This window comes from Eubalaena glacialis, chromosome 4 (genome assembly GCF_028564815.1).
Source record: "Eubalaena glacialis isolate mEubGla1 chromosome 4, mEubGla1.1.hap2.+ XY, whole genome shotgun sequence".
NCBI lineage: Eukaryota > Metazoa > Chordata > Mammalia > Artiodactyla > Balaenidae > Eubalaena > Eubalaena glacialis.
In genome coordinates this window covers 84,151,455-84,170,043 of record NC_083719.1, presented here as the reverse complement: position 1 = coordinate 84,170,043, position 18,589 = coordinate 84,151,455, and positions in this window count along the sequence as shown.

The following is an 18,589-nucleotide window of genomic DNA, read 5'->3' as shown; positions in this document are numbered from 1 at the left end:
TACACCTTTATTTATTGTCACCCCCACACATTTTTCATGCATTTCTATTTCTACTTCTCTTTTCCATCCACAAAATTCATGGCAAAACATTCCTACTGCCAATTTGTTCCTCACCACCTTGCTCAAAGGAAGCAAAGCATGTGATCTACCCTTGCAGCATTCTCCTGCTGCACACGTCGAGCATCAATACTAATACGTGTGCGGCACCAAGAAAAGGCACAAGCTCTAATCATAGGAATCATAACTATAACAGCTGGTAACTCTATCACTGTCAAATTCCAAGTTTATGTACCACCATTGGATAGGTGGAAAGATGGTTGTAAAAATGGTTATTGCAGCTCTTGTCGCTCGTTCTCAGACTGTTATTTTAGGAATAAAAATGTACACTCTAAAATGAAACTACATTATTCTGATATTCAATTGGGTCATTTGTCTTTAATTAATTAATTAATTAAGAGACGTTAAAGACAAGTGAGTAAATTGGCTGTTAAATGTGAGGATCTCTAAACACCAATTTAAGACATTTGGTGACTCCTCTGCATCCACGGGTGCCTTGTATTTTCTATCTGCCATAGGCTCACTTTCTTTTTTCTGATACTAGGGTATAGAATGACAAAGTATCAAAGGGAATCTTTGGCCTTGGATTCAGACTCACAATTATTTCATGACAACTATGACAACCAAAGTGAGATCTAGTTTATTGGTCTGCACAGAGCATTTTCATATTTGAACTTAGATACACTCCCAGCCAACTCTATATATTGAAATTACTGGTACACTGATATATTTGGTTAGCTTTCATTTGCAAGAGACCAAATTTAGAAAATGTTTCTACAAGCATCACCTACCATATGAGGTCACTTAGTAGTGTTCAGTTGGCCAGTGGAAAATCTCAGATGAGTTCACTTACATATCTATGCTTTGACAAGGATGCTTGAAGGAAGAATGTTGACCAGATCACCTTTACATGGCCTCTCCAGCATGGCAGTCTCAGGGCAGTGGACTTCTGACATGACAGCCCAGGGCTCCTAAAGGGAGGATACCAAGAGACCTGAGTAGAAGCTGCCAGTATCTTAAGGGTGACGCCTCAGAAAGCATCACTTATGTCATTTTATACCGGTCAAAGCAGAGAGCCCTCCCAAATTCAAAGGAAGGGGACATTGACTTGAGACCCCTACCTCTCAATGGAAAGAGTGTCAAAGAATTTGTGACTGTCTTTACTCTCCTATACAATCATTCCATGGTTTAAAAAACAACTATATAGCATCCACTAGTGAATTAGTGAAATGTGCTTTTACCATACATGATTACATACTTTATTAATAATCAAAAATATGCCTATGATAAAATATACACATTCTAAAACTTAAAATTAAATACAAAACATGATATAAGAAAAGTCTTTTTTCTGTCAATAAATAGAAATTAAAATTTTGAAGCAGATTGGTTTTTGTGATTGCTATGGGCTGAATTCTGTCCTCCCAAAATTCATATGTTGAAGTCCTAACTCTCAGTACCTCAGAATGTGGCTGTATTTGGAGATAGGGTATTTCAAGAGTTAACTAAGTTATAGTGAGGTCATTAGGGTTAGCCCCAATCCAATATGACTGGTATTCTTCTAAAAGGGAGATTAGGACACAGACGTGTACAGAGGGAAGACCATGTGAAGACATAGGGAGAAAATGGTGATCTACAAGCCAAGGAAAGAGGCTCAGAAGAAGTCAACTCTGCTGATATTAACCTTGGACTTCTAGCCTCCAGAGTTGTGAGAAAATAAATTTATATTGTTTAAGCCACCCAGTCTGTAGTATTTTGTTATGGCAGCCTTAACAAGCTAATAAGTGATGCTTGGCTTTAGTAAATGCATTGGTAAATTTCACAATTGCTCTTTCTTCCCACTACAGAAGCAGATATGCTGGATAGTGCTAAAGCTAAAATTTGTTGTCCCCATAGAATACTTTAAATAGTTTTCCATTAATTTTAATTTCAGATGCAACAATGGAAATTGTCAAAAACAAGATTAATAAGACATTTACTTCAGAAATATTTGAATTCATATCCTAATATTTACAAAAACATTATCTGAACACATTTGCAGATGGTTTACACATTTGCTTTACTTTAAAAAATTTTTTTATTGGAGTATAGTTGATTTACAATGTTGTGTTAGTTTCTGTTGTAAAGCAAAGTGAATCAATTATTCATAAACATATATCCACTCTTTTTTAGATCCTTTTCCCATATAGGCCATTACAGAGTATTGAGTAGAGTTCCCTGTGCTATACAGTAGGTCCTTATTAATTATCTGTTTTATATTGGGTTAGCCAAAAAATTCGTTCAGGATTTTCCACTTACAGAAAACTCGAACGAACTTTTTGGCCACCCCTATATATATACACAGTAGTGTGTGTATGTTAATCTCAGTCTCCCAATTTATCCCTGCCCCCACTTCTGCTTCACTTTATAACCATTAAATAAAACTAATTGCTTTGCTAATTATTTTCATAGGTCACTTTCAAACTTCTTTGGCATTTGCTATGCTTCTTTTCATAATGGATTTTTCATCTATTTTAATTGGATTGGAATTTTAAAAATCTAAATAAGTCCACACCTCTATTTAGCCCTTGAAATCTTAGTTCTAGCTGAAATTTCTCTTTCTCTCTCTCTCAATTCAGTCTTCCATTTGCTCCCAAATTCCACCTTCCCTTAGTTTTCTTCTTGCTCTTCTAGTTGCTTGTTTTCAGAAAAGTGTTTTACGCACTCCTCTTCAAATGACCATCCTTTAATAGTCAGTGTGCCCCACAAATCTGTAATTGGTACTCTTCTCTTTTCCCTTTACAAACACTCCTTGGATCATCCCATTCATTCTCAAGGTTTTAGCTATCCTCTATGTGTCAAGGACCCAAAATATTTATTTCCAGCCCAGCTTTTCCATGTTCTCTAGACCCATATATCCAAATGCTAACTAGAATCTCTATGTGACTGTTCCACTGGCCCCACAGAGTCAACAAGTCCAAAGATTCATTAATCATCAGTCTCCTAAGGGATGTTCCTCCATCTTGTTCATTAATATTGTGAATGATCAATTACACAACCAATTACCCAAGCAGAAAGTTTGAAATCATCCTTGACTCCTTCCTTTTTTCACCCCATACATACAACTAGTCCTCAGAACATAAATCCTCTTCCTTATTAATATCTTTTGAGTCTACCTCATATATATATGTGTATGTGTGTATATATATATATATATATATAACTCAGGCACTATATATTCTTACTTCTAGTGCCTGAGTTCTGACTCTTATAATTTATTATCTAAGTTATTTTAACTGCCTCCTAAGACATATCTTTTTCCCCTGGCTTTACCATGCTCCTAATTCATCCTCCACACTATCACAAAAGTGCTCTGCGCCTGGTGGCACAGTGGTTGAGAATCTGCCTGCCAATGCAGGGGACACGGGTTCGAGCCCTGGTCTGGGAAGATCCCACATGCCGCGGAGCAACTAGGCCCGTGAGCCACAATTACTGAGCCTGTGCTCCGCAACAAGAGAGGCCGTGATAATGAGAGGCCCGCGCACCGCGATGAAGAGTGGCCCCCACTTGCCATAACTGGAGAAAGCCCTTGCACAGAAACGAAGACCCAACACAGCCATAAATAAATAAATAAATAAAAGAAAATAAATTAAAAGGGAAATCAGATCAAGCCCCCTTCTTGGTTAGAATTCTTTACTGGTGCCACATGGAACCACACTCAGTTCTGGGTAAAGTCCAAATTTCCTAATATGGCATTCAAGGTTTTGGTCCTTGTTTATTCTCTTAAATAATTCCAACTCCTTACTTCAAAACATACTTTGGATATTACACCAGCAAAATGCTTCTTGACCTCCTTTGTACTCTGACTTCCCACCCACCCACCAATTTTTGTCCTTTGCTGCCTTGTGCCTACTTTTACCATAGCACTTTCATGTCCCTTTATAATCATGCATATATTCATCTCTCACCCAGAAGGTTGTTAGCTCCCAGAGAGCAGCTATTGGATCTTATATGGCATCTTGAGCACATAGTTGCTATTCAACATATATTTTTTAAATAAATGAGTGAATACAGTTGTCATATTGATAGAATTTCCATTGGAACTCTCAACTAAGGTTTAAGAATGAACAACAATGTGTCTTGATGCTCTGAAATAAAAACCTGGAATTCCCAGTGGGAACTCGGTCCATGTAAAGTAGAAGATCCACTTATTTGGAGAGCAGTCTTTGAAGGTCCTGTTCATTTGCTGACTCTTGAAGAAAACCTGTTTGGAAGATGACTGGATGGTGGTAATTTAAAGAGCCATTACTTGTGCATAGCGCTGGAAACGTTTCTGGCTGGTGTGAAGGAGAAACATAAGGATGCTCTTAAAACAAAGACACAACTGGCAGCAAATGACCAAACACATGTGAAGGCAATTAACTCTAGGGATCACGATTCTAATATTCAGTGTAATAATCAAGTGCAGAATCACAGGATGTATTTTGTAAACTTAGTGTTAAGGAACAAAAATAACATAATACCTTGAAAACACAAACTAACTTTACTTAATGGAATATATTTTTTCCTTCCTAAAATAAGTGTATTTCTTTGACAATATAATGGACATGGATCTCAGTCCACAATTCTAGGTGTATTAATAATAAAAACCTCTTCCGTGGAAAAAAAGGAATCCACCTACACTGTTGGTGGGAATGTAAATTGGTGCAGCCACTATGGAGAACAATATGGAGATTCCTCAAAAAACTAACAACAGAGTTGCCATATGATCCAGCAATCCCACTCCTGGGCATATATCCAGAAAAAACTATAATTCAAAAAGATACATGCACCTCAATGTTCACAGCAGCACTATTTACAATAGCCAAGACATGGAAACAACCTAAATGTCCATCGACAGATGAATGGATAAAGAAGATGTGGCATACATATACAATGGAATATTACTCAGCCATAAAAAAGAATGAGATAATGCCATTTGCAGCTACATGGATGGACCTAGAGATGATCATACTAAGGGAAGTAAGTAAGTCAGGGGGCAGGGGAGGGTTGGATTGGGAGTTTGAGACTAGCAGATGCAAATAATTATATATAAGATGGATAAAAAACAAGGTCCTATTGTGCAGAACAGGGAACTAGAGTCAGTATTCTGTAATAAACCATAATGGAAAAGAATATATATATATTTATATCCGAATCACTTTGCTGTACAACAGAAACTAACACAACGTTTTAAATCACTATACTTCAGTTAAATAAATAAATAAATCCTCTATTTTCTATAGTAATTTCTGACTCAAAGCACCATTTCACTGAGATTGTGGGAAACTTAATATGAGCTCTCTTTGGGTTCCCTGATCCTTTTAAATGCATTCTGTCAAAGTTCTAGGATCTTCTACCAAGCCAAGGCATTGGGGAAAAGGTGGAGAGTAGAGTATCCTGTCCTCAAACACCATTCACTCAGGTTGCCTGTGAGGTACATGATATCCTTTCAACAGGTCCCTCTAAGTCTGTAGGTCTTTGGTGCTTCGAAGGGGGAGCTGTCTATGGTTCTCTCTGCCCAGACTCAGCCTTTTTTCCCCAGGGGATACCAAAAATAAAACATAGGTCCTCTTTCAATCCAAGTAACTCTGGACTTTCCTCTCTTCCTCTCGTCAGAGTGGTAGCAAGTCTTTACCAGCTGTGAAGCATTCCCTAAAACATTTTACCTAAAGCTATGAATGCTCTGCCTGAACTGGGGCTTTGTTAGTAGTGGAAATGACTTAAAATGGATATTTCATATGTAAATGACTTTTTATGATCATTTTCCACTTGTGGGAAATCAAACCACTTACTGTTGTTTAAATAGTAAGTCCAGATTACCAGGATGCTTGCCCCTTTGAAATGAGTCTATAAATGCTGGCACTTGCCTACAGCAACCAGATGGATAAGGTAATCAGTGTAGCCTGCTGGCTGGAGAATATGGGATCTGTCTGAGGTGGGTGCTATCCCTCACTTTAGACCTGTGGTTAGATCATCCAATTTTCAAGAAATGCTGAAAGTATGGATTTTTGTGTGAAAGCTCTTGGATTTTTAAAAGGCATCTCAATTTTTGTAACACACTGTTTATACACAATGCAGGCTAAACAAAATACACCCAAAGGTAGATAGGCTTGGCCCATGAGCTACCAATTTGTATAATCTAGATATGTCGATTATGTATGACAATGTATCACTTGGTCAAAGAACCAGTATTACTGTACCCAGTACTATGCAAAAAGGACTTCTTTTAATCAGTGATTTGTGAAAATCTATCAGGTCTCTTTTTCCATTTTGTAACAAAACTCAAATTTCTGCTGCTACAAATTTTAAAGGCAGGATGTGATATTTCCTCTCTATGGTTAGAAGGAAATGAGGTATCTCTGGCTCTTTGGACATGATAGACTCAAGCAAAGTCCAAAAATAAGGAATCTATTTTCTTGGGCTTCTCCTCCCCTTTCCGATCATTGCCACCTTCTGAAACTTTTGGAGCACCACGAGCACAACATAGTCCCTACTCAGCCAACAGAGCTCCATTCCATCAAGCCTTTTCAGTAAATGTTAGTAACTGCTATGATCCACAAAATCATTTAGAATTAGACCAGAGTACAAAATTGCATCATCTTTTCAATCACATCCTGACAGTCGCTAAAGTGACTTCTTTTAAGTTACCTCTTTTCCTAGAAGCCAAGAACTCATACACATATAAATTGTTCTCTGTAGTTACATGGACTATTTAAGGTACTATTTGCCCTTTTATTTATTTCACTGAGGTGTAATTTTCATAAGCTTACTTTCTAGCATGGAACGGCAACTCCTCCTTTGTGTTTTCTTCATTGGTTAAATACAGAAAAGGAACTCTCCAAAGCTCACCATGAAACCTTATTAGTATTTGCAAATTTTATTAACACATCCTTTAATTTAGTCATCTATTTAGCTAAAGCATAAAAATGCTTCCAAAGTCTTTTAGTCTTTTCGTTATGTTATATTATGTATCTGTTGCCGCATAATAAACCACCCAAAGCTTAATGTCTTAAAACAACAATAATTTAGTATTTCTCATGATTCTGTGCGTTGGCTGAGCAGTCCTATCTGCCTTTGCCTGGACTCACTCATGTGAGTTTGTTGAGCTCTAAAGGTGGCCAGGCTGGAGGATCCACATGGCCTTACTCACGTTTGGGAGTGGTTGCTGGCCATCAGCTAGGGTGTCTTGATTTTCTCCCCCACACTGCCTTTCCTTCTCCAGTAGAAAACACTGGCTAGACTCCTTCCATGCTGGTCTCAGTGGAGAGGGTGAAAGCAGAAGCTTCAAGACCAGAATTTGCAAAATTTCACTTTCACTTCATTTTATGGGTCTAAGGGAGTCACAAGACCACCTCTAGTAGTATAGCTCCTCTTGATCTAGAGACTTTATAAACTAAAAGAAGAAAGTTACCTGCCAGTCCGGATTGAAGAGGGTGGAGAAATAGACTCCAACTCTGAATTGGAAGGAATATACATACCAGGGTGAAAAGAATTTGCAGCCACATTTTTCAACCCACCCCACATGTTGACTCACTCATAAAACATTTGCAAATGTTATTCTATATGTAATAGAGGAATATAGATTCTAAAAATCTTCTGTAAAAAAACTTTTCTGAAGAAGCACCTAACCAAGGATATCAGTTACCTCCTAAATGACACTGTAAGTCCTCTTGTTCTTACTTTTGTTTCAGCTGCAGCCACTGCTGTCAGCTTGCATGATTCCAACCTGCTTCACAGAGGCAGGGCTCCCCCTAGGGTGTGTGGAGTCCTGGGCAAATGTTTGTAGCAGAGCCCCCGGCTACATAAACAATGTGAGCCACTCAAAATAAGCATGTCAGCACCATTCTGGAAGGCTAATCTCACACTATCCTACAAAAGAAACACTCTCTGACCATCTGCCCTACTGCTTCCCTGTTCCCTAAGGCAACTAATAATCCATGGCACATCTCTTTGGCTCAACTCTGTGGTGGGCAGTTGTACTCAAGATCAAACTCACACTGACTGTGCAAATCTCTGCTTTTTTAAGCTAGGAGTTAGAAGACAGTGAGTAAATGGTCCAGCTTCTCATCTTATGGATGGATAATTCTGAGAGGCATTCTGTACACTTCTCAAAATTCCTGGTAGGTTGGAGCTCCTATTGCTTACAGCAGGGACTGCAGTAATGCACTCCTATATTGTCTTTTTCTCCTTCTCTCTTTCTCCGAACTTCCTCACCCCTGCTTTCTGAGATCACTGGCCAAATAAATTACATAAACCCTAAGCCCTTATCTAGGCTCTGCTTTCAGAGGAATGCAAACTAAGATACCATGGGACCTCTTTTTTTTTTTGCCAACACATGTACAACCCAAAAGTGTGGAGGAAAGGAGTTAAAGCAAGGAGTAAAACTGCGATGAATGGGAGAATCGGTCAGCAGATGAATACTTACTCCCACCTCTACCCCATAGACTCTTCTGAAAAGTAATTCTTTAAATGGCCTCTTCAAGAGCCCCTTGAAATTGGACAGTCAATTAGGCTCAATACCAGGCAGTGGCCAGTTTGATAACACATCTTCATATTGGTTCTCCTTCCTTCCTCATTCCCTTTTGCCCTCCCTCTTGCTCCCTGTGATTGAACTCCTTACTAAAATAATAGCACATTAGCCTTTAACCCAGACTCTGCTTCCTGTATAGCCCAAGCTAAGATACTATACACAGAGAATTCAAGTCAACCAGTAGTTAGTGGGAAAACATGGGGCCTGGTGGCTATTAAGAGTTCAGGCAGACTTCTAGTTTCTGGTCCAGCATGTAAGAAGCTTAGAAGTCACAGGTCCATCCTAATAAGTAAAAAACTAAATAAACTGAAAAATTAACAACTCTTCTTAGATCCTTCAGAGATATGAGGTCACAGGACAAACTGCTGCCCCCTAAATTAGAGAGACAGACAGGTAAATACAGAGAATTACAACTTACCAGAGCAGAAACCTCTGAGGAAACCAGTGCTGGGTTAGGAAAACTTGAACTATAATTGACAAATTGCTGGAGGCTCAGTGTGGAAAACTCCAAGAGTTAAAAAAAAGAAATCCATGGGGACCCAGTCATAGAGGGGTACCCACACTTTTGTAAGTTTTACCTCCAAGAACTCTACCAGGTCCTCAAAGAGAAAATCAGAGAATATCAGCAAATTCCAGCAGAGGGATGGGAGAAGGAACCATCCTGAAACAAACCAGACCATACTGTTCTTACTACAAGGCTTGCCCTCAGGAGAAACAATTTTACCACAGGTTAACCTGATGGGGTTTCATCAGAGCCTATCCACCCTGGGGGAAGAGAAATACTCAACTCCAGCCCCCTCTAGCCATCCAGTTGGAGCCAAGGCAGGGGAGATGGGGAGGGATTGAGAAGCACTGGTGAAGTTCACAGCTCAGGGGCACAGACTCACCAAAAGACTGAGCCCTATTCATAGGTCTATAGTATGCTTCCCCTCCCCCTACACCTTACCAATATATTACTAAAGCCCTATTTACTACAGTTCCTTTTACCCAGCACACCATATTCACCTTTCAACAAAAAATTACAAGGCATACTAAAAGGCAAAAAATACAGTTTAAAGAAATGAAACAAACATCAGAATGAGAGTCAGATATGGCAAAAATGTTGGAATTACCAGACCAGGGATTTTTAAATCTATGACTAGTATGCTACGGGCTTTAATGGGAAAAGTAGACAACACGCAGAAACAGATAGATAATGTAAAGAGAGAGGTGGAAATTCTAAGAAAAATCAGAAGGAAATGCTAGAGATTAAAAACACTGTAACAGAAATGAAGAGTGCTTGTGATAGGCTCATTAGTAGATTGCACTCAGTTGAGGAAAGAATCACTGAGCTTGAGGATATGACAATAGAACTTCTAAAACTGAAAGACAAAGAGAAAAAAGACTGAAAAAAAAAAACCAGAATGGAATATCTAAGAACTGTGGGACAACTACGAAAGTTTTAACATACATATAATGGCAATACCAGAAGGAGAAGAAAGAAAGAAAGAGAAGCAATGTTTGAGGCAATAATGACTAAGAATTTCCCCCAAATTAATGTCATACACCAAACCACAGATGCAGGAAGCTTAGAGAACGTCAGGCAAGACAAATGCCAAAAAAACTACACCTAGGCATATCACATTCAAATATCAAAAGATAAAAAAAAAAAAAAAACCTTGAAAGAAGTCAGAGGGAAAAAACACCTTACCTATAGAGGATCAAAAATAAGAATTACTTCTGACTTCTCCTCAAAGAAAGAAGAGTAGAGTGAAATATTTAAAGTGTTGAGAGAAAAAGCCTACCAACAGAATAGTATCCTGTGAAATTATCCTTCAAAAATGAAAGAGAAATAAAAACTTTTTCAGACAAAAATTGAAGAAATTTGTTGCCAGTAGACCTATTAAAAGAAGTTCTTTAGAGAGAAGGAAAATAACATAGGTCAGAAACTTGGATCTACATAAAGAAAGGAAGAGCATATTGGAGACGGAATAAATAGAGGTAAAATTAAAACTTTTATTTTTCTTATTCTTAATTGATCTAACAGTTAACTATTTGTTCAAAATAATAGCAACAAGGTATTCTATTATGTATACATATGTATGCATGTGTGTGTGTGTGTGTGTGTATATGCTTATGTATGCTTATGTATAAGTGAAATGAATGACAGCAGTGATACAAGGGATAAGATGGAGGAATTAGGAATGTTTTGTTATTATAAGGTACTCATACTAACTATGAAATGTTATTTGACAGTGGGAGTAGTTGTAAATGTATATTGCAAACTCTAGGGCAACCACTAATAAAGAAAAAGAAGTGTAGTTGGTATGCTAAGAAAGGCAAGAAGATGAAGTTATATAACATGTTCAATTAAAACCATGAAAGGCCGAAAAAGTGAGGAAGACAAAATAGGAGCAAAGAACAAGAGCAACAAATAGAGTGCAGTAAGAAATATGGTAAATATTAATCCAACCATATGAATAATCACTTTAAATATCAATGGTCTAAACGTGCCACTTAAAAGACAGAGATTGTCAGAGTGGATCAAAAAACAAGATGCAACTATATGTTGTCCAAAACAAACCCAGTTTAAATACAAACACACATACAGATTAAAACTAAAGGGATAGAGAAATATATACCATGTTAACACTAATCAAAAGAAAAGAGGGGCTTCCCTGGTGACGCAGTGGTTAGGAATCCACCTGCCAATGAAGGGGACACAGGTTCGAGCCCTGGTCCAGGAAGATCCCACATGCCGTGGAGCAACTAAGCCCGTGCGCCACAACAACTGAGCCTGTGCTCTAGAGCCTGCGAGCCACAACTACCGAGCTCGCATGCCACAACTACTGAAGCCCACGTGCCTAGAGCCTGTGCTCCACAACAAGAAGCCACCGCAATGAGAAGCCCGGCCACCACAACGAAGAGTAGCTCCCACTCGCCGCAACTAGAGAAAGCCCGCATGCAGCAACGAAGACCCAACACAGCCAAAAATAAAAATAAACAAAATAAATAAATTTTTAAAAAAAGAAAAGAGGAGTAGCTAGAATAATTTCAGACTATATGACTTCAGAACAGGAAATGTATCATGAATAAAGAGGAGCAATACATAATGATAAGGGGTTAATGCTCTAAGAATACAAAACAATCCTTAATGTGTATGTGCCTAACAACAGAACATCAAAATACATTAGACAAAAAATGGTAGAACTTCAAGGAGAAATAGATGAATCCACTATTATAATTGCAACATTAATATCTCTCTATCAGAAATGGAGAGATCCAAGCAGCCAGAAAATCATTAAGGACAAGGTTGAACTCAACCACACTATCAATCAACTGGATATATTGACATCTATAGACTACTTCATCCAACAACAGCAGAATACACATTTTTCTCAAGCTCATATGGAACATTCACCATGATAAACCACATTCTGGACCATAAAACACACCTTAACAAATTTAAAAGAATAGAACACATTATACAATGCATACTTTCAGACCACAATGGAATTAACCTGGAAATCGATAAAAGGGAGATAGCTGGAAAACTTCAAAATAAATAAATAAATAAAGAGAGAGAAAGAGATTGAGATTCTAAATAACACATGGGTAAAAGAAGAAATCTCAAGAGAAATTATAAAACATTTTAAACTGAATGAAAATAAAAATACAATTTATCAAAATGTATGGGATGTAGTAAAAGCAGGGTTTAGATAGAAGTTTATAGCACTGAATGCACATATTAGAAAAAAAAAAGAACAGAAATCAATAGAGAAAATTTTTTAAAAAGTCATCCTTTGGGGCTTCCCTGGTGGCGCAGTGGTTGAGAGTCCGCCTGCTGATGCAGGGGACACGGGTTTGAACCCTGGTCCAGGAGGATCCCACATGCCGCGGAGCAACTGAGCCTGTGTGCCACAACTACTGAGCCTGTGCTCTAGAGCCCTCAAGCCACAACTACTGAAGCCCACGTGCCTAGAGCCTGTGCTCTGCAACAAGAGAAGCCACTGCAATGAGAAGCCTGCACACCGCAATAAAGAGTAGCCCCCGCTCGCTGCAGCTAGAGAAAGCCCATGCGTGGCAACGAAGACCCAACACAGCCAAAAATAAATAAATAAAATAAATTAAAAAAAAAAAAAGTCATCCTTTGAAAAGGTTAATTGATAAGACTCTAGCCATGTTAACTAAAAAAAAAAAAAGGAGAGAAAACACAAATTACTAATATCAGAAATGAAATATGGAACATCACTATTCTATGGACATTAAAAGGATAATAAAGGAATATTGTTAATAACTCTATGACCACAAATTTGATAAACTAGATGAAACAAACCAATTCCTTGAAAGACACAATTTGTCAAAACTCAAGAAGAAATAGACAACTTGAATAGGCCTATATCTATTAAAGAAATAAAAAATTAATAACCTTTCAAAACAGAAAGCACCAGGCCCAGATGTTTCTACCCATGATTTCTACCAAACATTTAAGGAAGAAATTATGACAACTCTCTGCAATCCCTTCCAGAAGATAAAAGAAGAGGGAGCACTTCCTAACTCACGCTACAAGGCCAGCATTACTCTAATACCAAAACCAGAAAAAGATATTATAAGAAAAGAGAACTACAGGCCAGTATCTCTCATGAACAATGGTGTAAAAATCCTCAACAAATCCTCATATTAATGAATTGAATCAAATAGTGTATAAAAGAATTATACACGATGACCAAGTGGGATTTATCCCAGGCAATGCAAAGCAGGTTCAACATTCAAAAATCAATTAATGTAATCCAGCACATCAACAGGCTAAAAAAAAAAATCACATGACATATTAACAGATGAGAAAAGCATTTGACAAAATCCAACACCCATTCATGATAAAACTCTTGGTAAACCAGGAATAGAGTAGAATTTCTTCAACTTGGTAAAGAACATCCACAAAAAACCTAGAGCTAGCATCATACTTAATGATAAGAAACGCAAAGCTTCCCAGCTAAGAAAAAGGCAAGGATTTTCCTTCACTACTGCTTTTCAATATCATACTGGAAGTTCTAGCTAATGCAATAAGAAAAGGAAATAAAAGGTATACAGATCGGGAAAGAAGAAATAAAATGGTCTTTGTTCACAGAGGACATGATCAGCTATGTAGAAAACTAAAAGAAAAAAAAAACACAAAAACTCTTGGAACTAAGTATAGCAAAATTGCAGAATACAAGATTAATATAGAAAAATTAATCACTTTCCTATACCCCAACAATTAACAAGAAGAATTTGAAATTTAAAGCACATTATCCTTTATTGCTTTTTAATTATAGGTAAATCTGGCAACCCCACACTCAGGCATCTGTAATATTTTAATTGCTGAAATGTGTGTACAGGATCAGCAAGTAAAGTATATTTTCCAGTGTGAGTTGGAGTTTGAAAGCTACTCCTCTAGACAAGGGGTCAGAAAACTTTTTCTGTAAAGGCGAGATAGGAAATATTTTAAAATCTGTGGATCATATAATTTCTATGGCAAGTACTGAACTCTGCTTTGTAGCACAACAAATAATATGTACATGAAAGACTGTGGCTGTGTTCCAATAAAACTTTATTTATAAAAAAAAAAGCACATTACCCTTTACACTAGCACCACAAAAAGGAAATATTTAGGCATATATCTAACGAAATATGCCAAGATCTACATGAGAAAAACTACAAAGCTCTGATGAAAGACATCAAAGAACTATGTTCATGGATAGAAAGATTCAATATTGTCAATATGTGAGTTCTTCCCAACTTAGTAGATACAACACAATCCCAATCAAAATTCTAGCAAATTATTCTGTGGAAATAGACAAACTGATTCTAAAGAGTATATGGAGAGGTAAAAGCCTCAGAACAGTCAGCTCAATATTGAAGAAGAAGAACATCTTACAATATTGTAAGACTGACACCACCTGACTTCAAGACAACTTACTATAAAAGCTATGGTAATTAAGATAGTATGGTAATGAAATGTAAAATAGATAGCTAGTGGGAAGCAGCTGCATAGCACAGGGAGATCAGCTCGGTGCTTTGTGACCACCTAGAGGGGTGGGATAGGGAGGGTGGGAGGGAGACGCAAGAGGGAGGGGATATGGGGATATATGTATAGGTATAGCTGATTCACTTTGCTATACAGCAGAAACTAACACAACATTGTAAAGCAATTATACTCCAATAAAGATGTTAAAAAAAAAAGATAGTATGGTAATGGTAAAAGAATAGACAAATAGATCAGTGAAACAAAATATAGAGCCCCAAAATACATGCTCATAATTGTAGTAAACTGATATTTGACAAAGGCACAAAAACAATACAGTGAAGCAAAGAGAGTCTTTTCAATAAATAGTGTTGGAACAACTTGAGTGAATCTAGACACAGACCTTACATCCTTTCACAAAAATTAACTCAAAATGAATCACAGATCTAAATGTAAAATGTGAAATTATAAAACTTCTAGAACCCAAGAGAAAACCTAGATGACCTTGAATGTGTTGATGACCTTTTAGAGACAACACCAAAGGCACAATTCATAAAAGAAATAATTGATAAACTGGACATCATTAAAATTAAAAACTTCTGCTCTGCAAAAGACAATGTCAAAAGAATACAAATGTAAAAGAATACAAAGCCACAGACTGGGAGAAAATATTTGCAAAAGACATATATAATAAAGAATTATAATCCAAAATATAAAATGAACTCTTAAAACTCAATAAGAATTATACTTCAATTTCAAAAAATTCAACAGTGAGAAAACAAACAACCATATTTTAAAGTGTGCCACAGACCTGAACAGACACCTCACTAGAAAAGATATACAGATGGCAAACAAGCATGTGAAAAGATGTTCAGCGTCATAACGTCATTAGGGAACTAGAAATTAAAACGACGAGATACCACTACATACCTATTAGAACGGCCCAAATCTGAAACACTGATGACACCAAATGCTGGTGAGGATGTAAAGCAACAAGAACTCACATCCATTGCTGGTGGGATGAAAAATGACACAGCCTATTTGGAAGGCAGTTTGGTGGTTTCTTACAAAAGTAAACATACTCTTACCATACAATCTAGCAATAGTATTCTTTGGTATTTACCCAAAGGGGTTGAAAACTTATATCCACACAAAAACCTGCACATGAATGTTTATAGCATCTTAATTCATAATTGCCAAATCTTGGAAGCAAGCAAAATGGCTTTCAGTAGGTAAATGGATAAACTGCGGTGCATCCAGACAATGGAATATTATTCGGCATTAGAAAAAAATGAACTATCTAGCCATGAAAATACATGGAGGAATCTTAAACACGTATTACTAAGTGAAAGAAGTCAATCCGAAAGGCTACATACTATATGATTCCAACTATAAGACATCTTGGAAGAGTTCAGTCAAACAGACGAATTTTGGCTCTAATATTTAACTAGCTGTTTGCCTCTAGTCAAGTGACTTAACTTCTCTTTCCCTTAAGTTAGTCATCCATGAACTAGAACTAAAGAGTGCCTCCCTCATGGGGTTGTTCTGAGAATCAAAGAAAAAATGCATCTAAATTGATTAGCACAGTGCCAGGCAGAAAACTAGCTCTTGCCAAATATCTCATGTATGAGAAGCATCCTCTAGTACACTCTGGAGGATATGAAGAAGATAAAGCATAATGAATACTCCCTAGCAGTTCATAATCTAGTAGAAAGTATGGAAATACATTGACATTTGTTCATAATAAATTTTATCATAATGAGATATGTGATTTAATCAGAAGTTAAGGGCCTTAAATGGGAATTCCATCATGATCTATGGTAAAAATAGAAATCTCCGGGCACAATTACAAGTACAAAGACTGTCTCAGATATTTTGTGACCATGTAGTCTTCTGCAGAACTCAAATCCTGGTTTTAGTCAGCTTTATAGCTTTGATGAACTTCACAAACAGGAAGCCACTAAATGTTTCATCAATGCTATATTTGGTACTGGTTTAGCCCTTACTTAGAGAACCTTATTTTGTATTGATCCTCTTACCTCAGAAATGATATAACTACCCTTGGGGAAGTGAAACTATACAGAGCTATTCGAGCTAGGCTTAGCTCTGGGATTTATGTCTGCAAGATATGAAATGCTATATAGGCAAGGAAGCTCAAGAACATACTTTCATCAAAAAGGCATAGAGACTTGTAGTCCCTGCTATACAAATAACTCCCAGCAACCATACTGGAAATATGATTACAAAAAAGAGGCAAGGTATTACAGTTGTTAATATAATTAAAAATATACACACAATTGACCCAAAGCGCATTGAAACCTCCTACAAGCTTCCCTGGACATAACACAAATCAGTACATAGGAGATTATTAATGTTAAGACATTCCCTTCATCCCAAACCAACTAACATAATTACACTTTTAACAATAATGAAGTCTTTTTGGTGTGACTCTAAGGATGATTTACAGTGAGGTTCTGACTTAGTTACACAGAATAATTTTAAGCATCACATGATAGGAACACATTAAGGATAGAATTTTACTGAATTCAGTGAGTAAACCAGTATATCAAAGAGTGGCTATCAAGACTTCTAAAGCAGTACAATTTAATGCAGTGTCTAATCAGACCTTTTGAACCCAACCAGAAATTCTAACTTTATAAAAATTAACACAGTTTTTTAAAAATTATTTAAATGATATTCATGGCACCCTTTCTGGCATTTTATTTATGCTAAGTCATTTTTAAAGGCAAAGTAGAGAATAAGGGGATATTTACCTCCCCTCATAATTCAAATAAATGTAATTTCTAATTCAAAATTGCCTAAGTGGCAAATTTCCAATTTCCATTTTTTCAGAAAATCCATTTGTACAGAATATCTTGGGTCCCCAAACATTCTTTAAAACATTATTTTATTGGTTTTCAACAGTAGAATCAAGGTCTGGACAAGCAGAGATGACACATTTGTGGTTGCAGAATGGAAGGTAAATGTTAACCTTGACCATGTAAAAGCAAAAGAGTAGCTGATAGGAAGATGTAGAAATAGGAAAGGAAAAGTTAGAAAAAAGCAGGGGTCCTACTACTTAGACGTACTCATTTTACAAAACAAGGAATCAAAAAATTCTGCCAAAGGATGTCTTATGATGTTATTTAAAAATTACAAAGGTTTAGAAAAATGAAAAATAATATTAATATCAAATTTTAGCATGGGAGATGGGGATGGGAGAGTAATGTAAGTGAGTTATTACCTCAAGTTTCCTAATAGGAAGTCTATGAATGTGGTTTATTGATTTACGGAAGAGTACAGGAACAAGCACATTCTCTAACGTTGTCAAGCTAATCTTCAAAAGAAATGTGAAAAGTAACAGCATGATTTTGCCTTTGTGGAGAATAATTGGGAATGGAGAATTTTGATTGAGAAACTGTTACTTTCCATCATAAATGCATCTGTATAATTTTATTATTTACCATATCATGTTATTTTGAAAAAACAAATTTTAAATAAAATATTACTATATATGCATATTGGTATCAATTAATAAACATTTAGAGAGAAATACTTAAATGCAATAATAGATAACTTTAAAAGAAAACACTTACAGAATATTTTCATGATAAATCACCATAAAACAACTTAAAAAAACTTCATTCTGAAAAGCTTAGTATTTTCCAACTTATTAACATTTTCCCAATGAAATAGGTCCATGAAAGAAAACCTATTCCTATTTAATAGCTGACAACTGACTCAGTAGTGTAAAAGGAAGAGGAACAAAGAGGAGACTACACTTCCAGGCATTGCCAGGAGTATCACTGTGACATTGGGAAAGTCATCTCACAACCTACTGGGGCCTGAGTTTGCTCTTCCACTAAATGAGAGTTAAGCAAAAAGGCCTTGAAAGCTGCTTCAGGCTCAATGTTATATGATCTTCACAAAGCAGTTTATTTCATGTCATTAGAATCAAAGATTTCAAAATCGAATAATATCTTAAGAGTCAGTTAGTT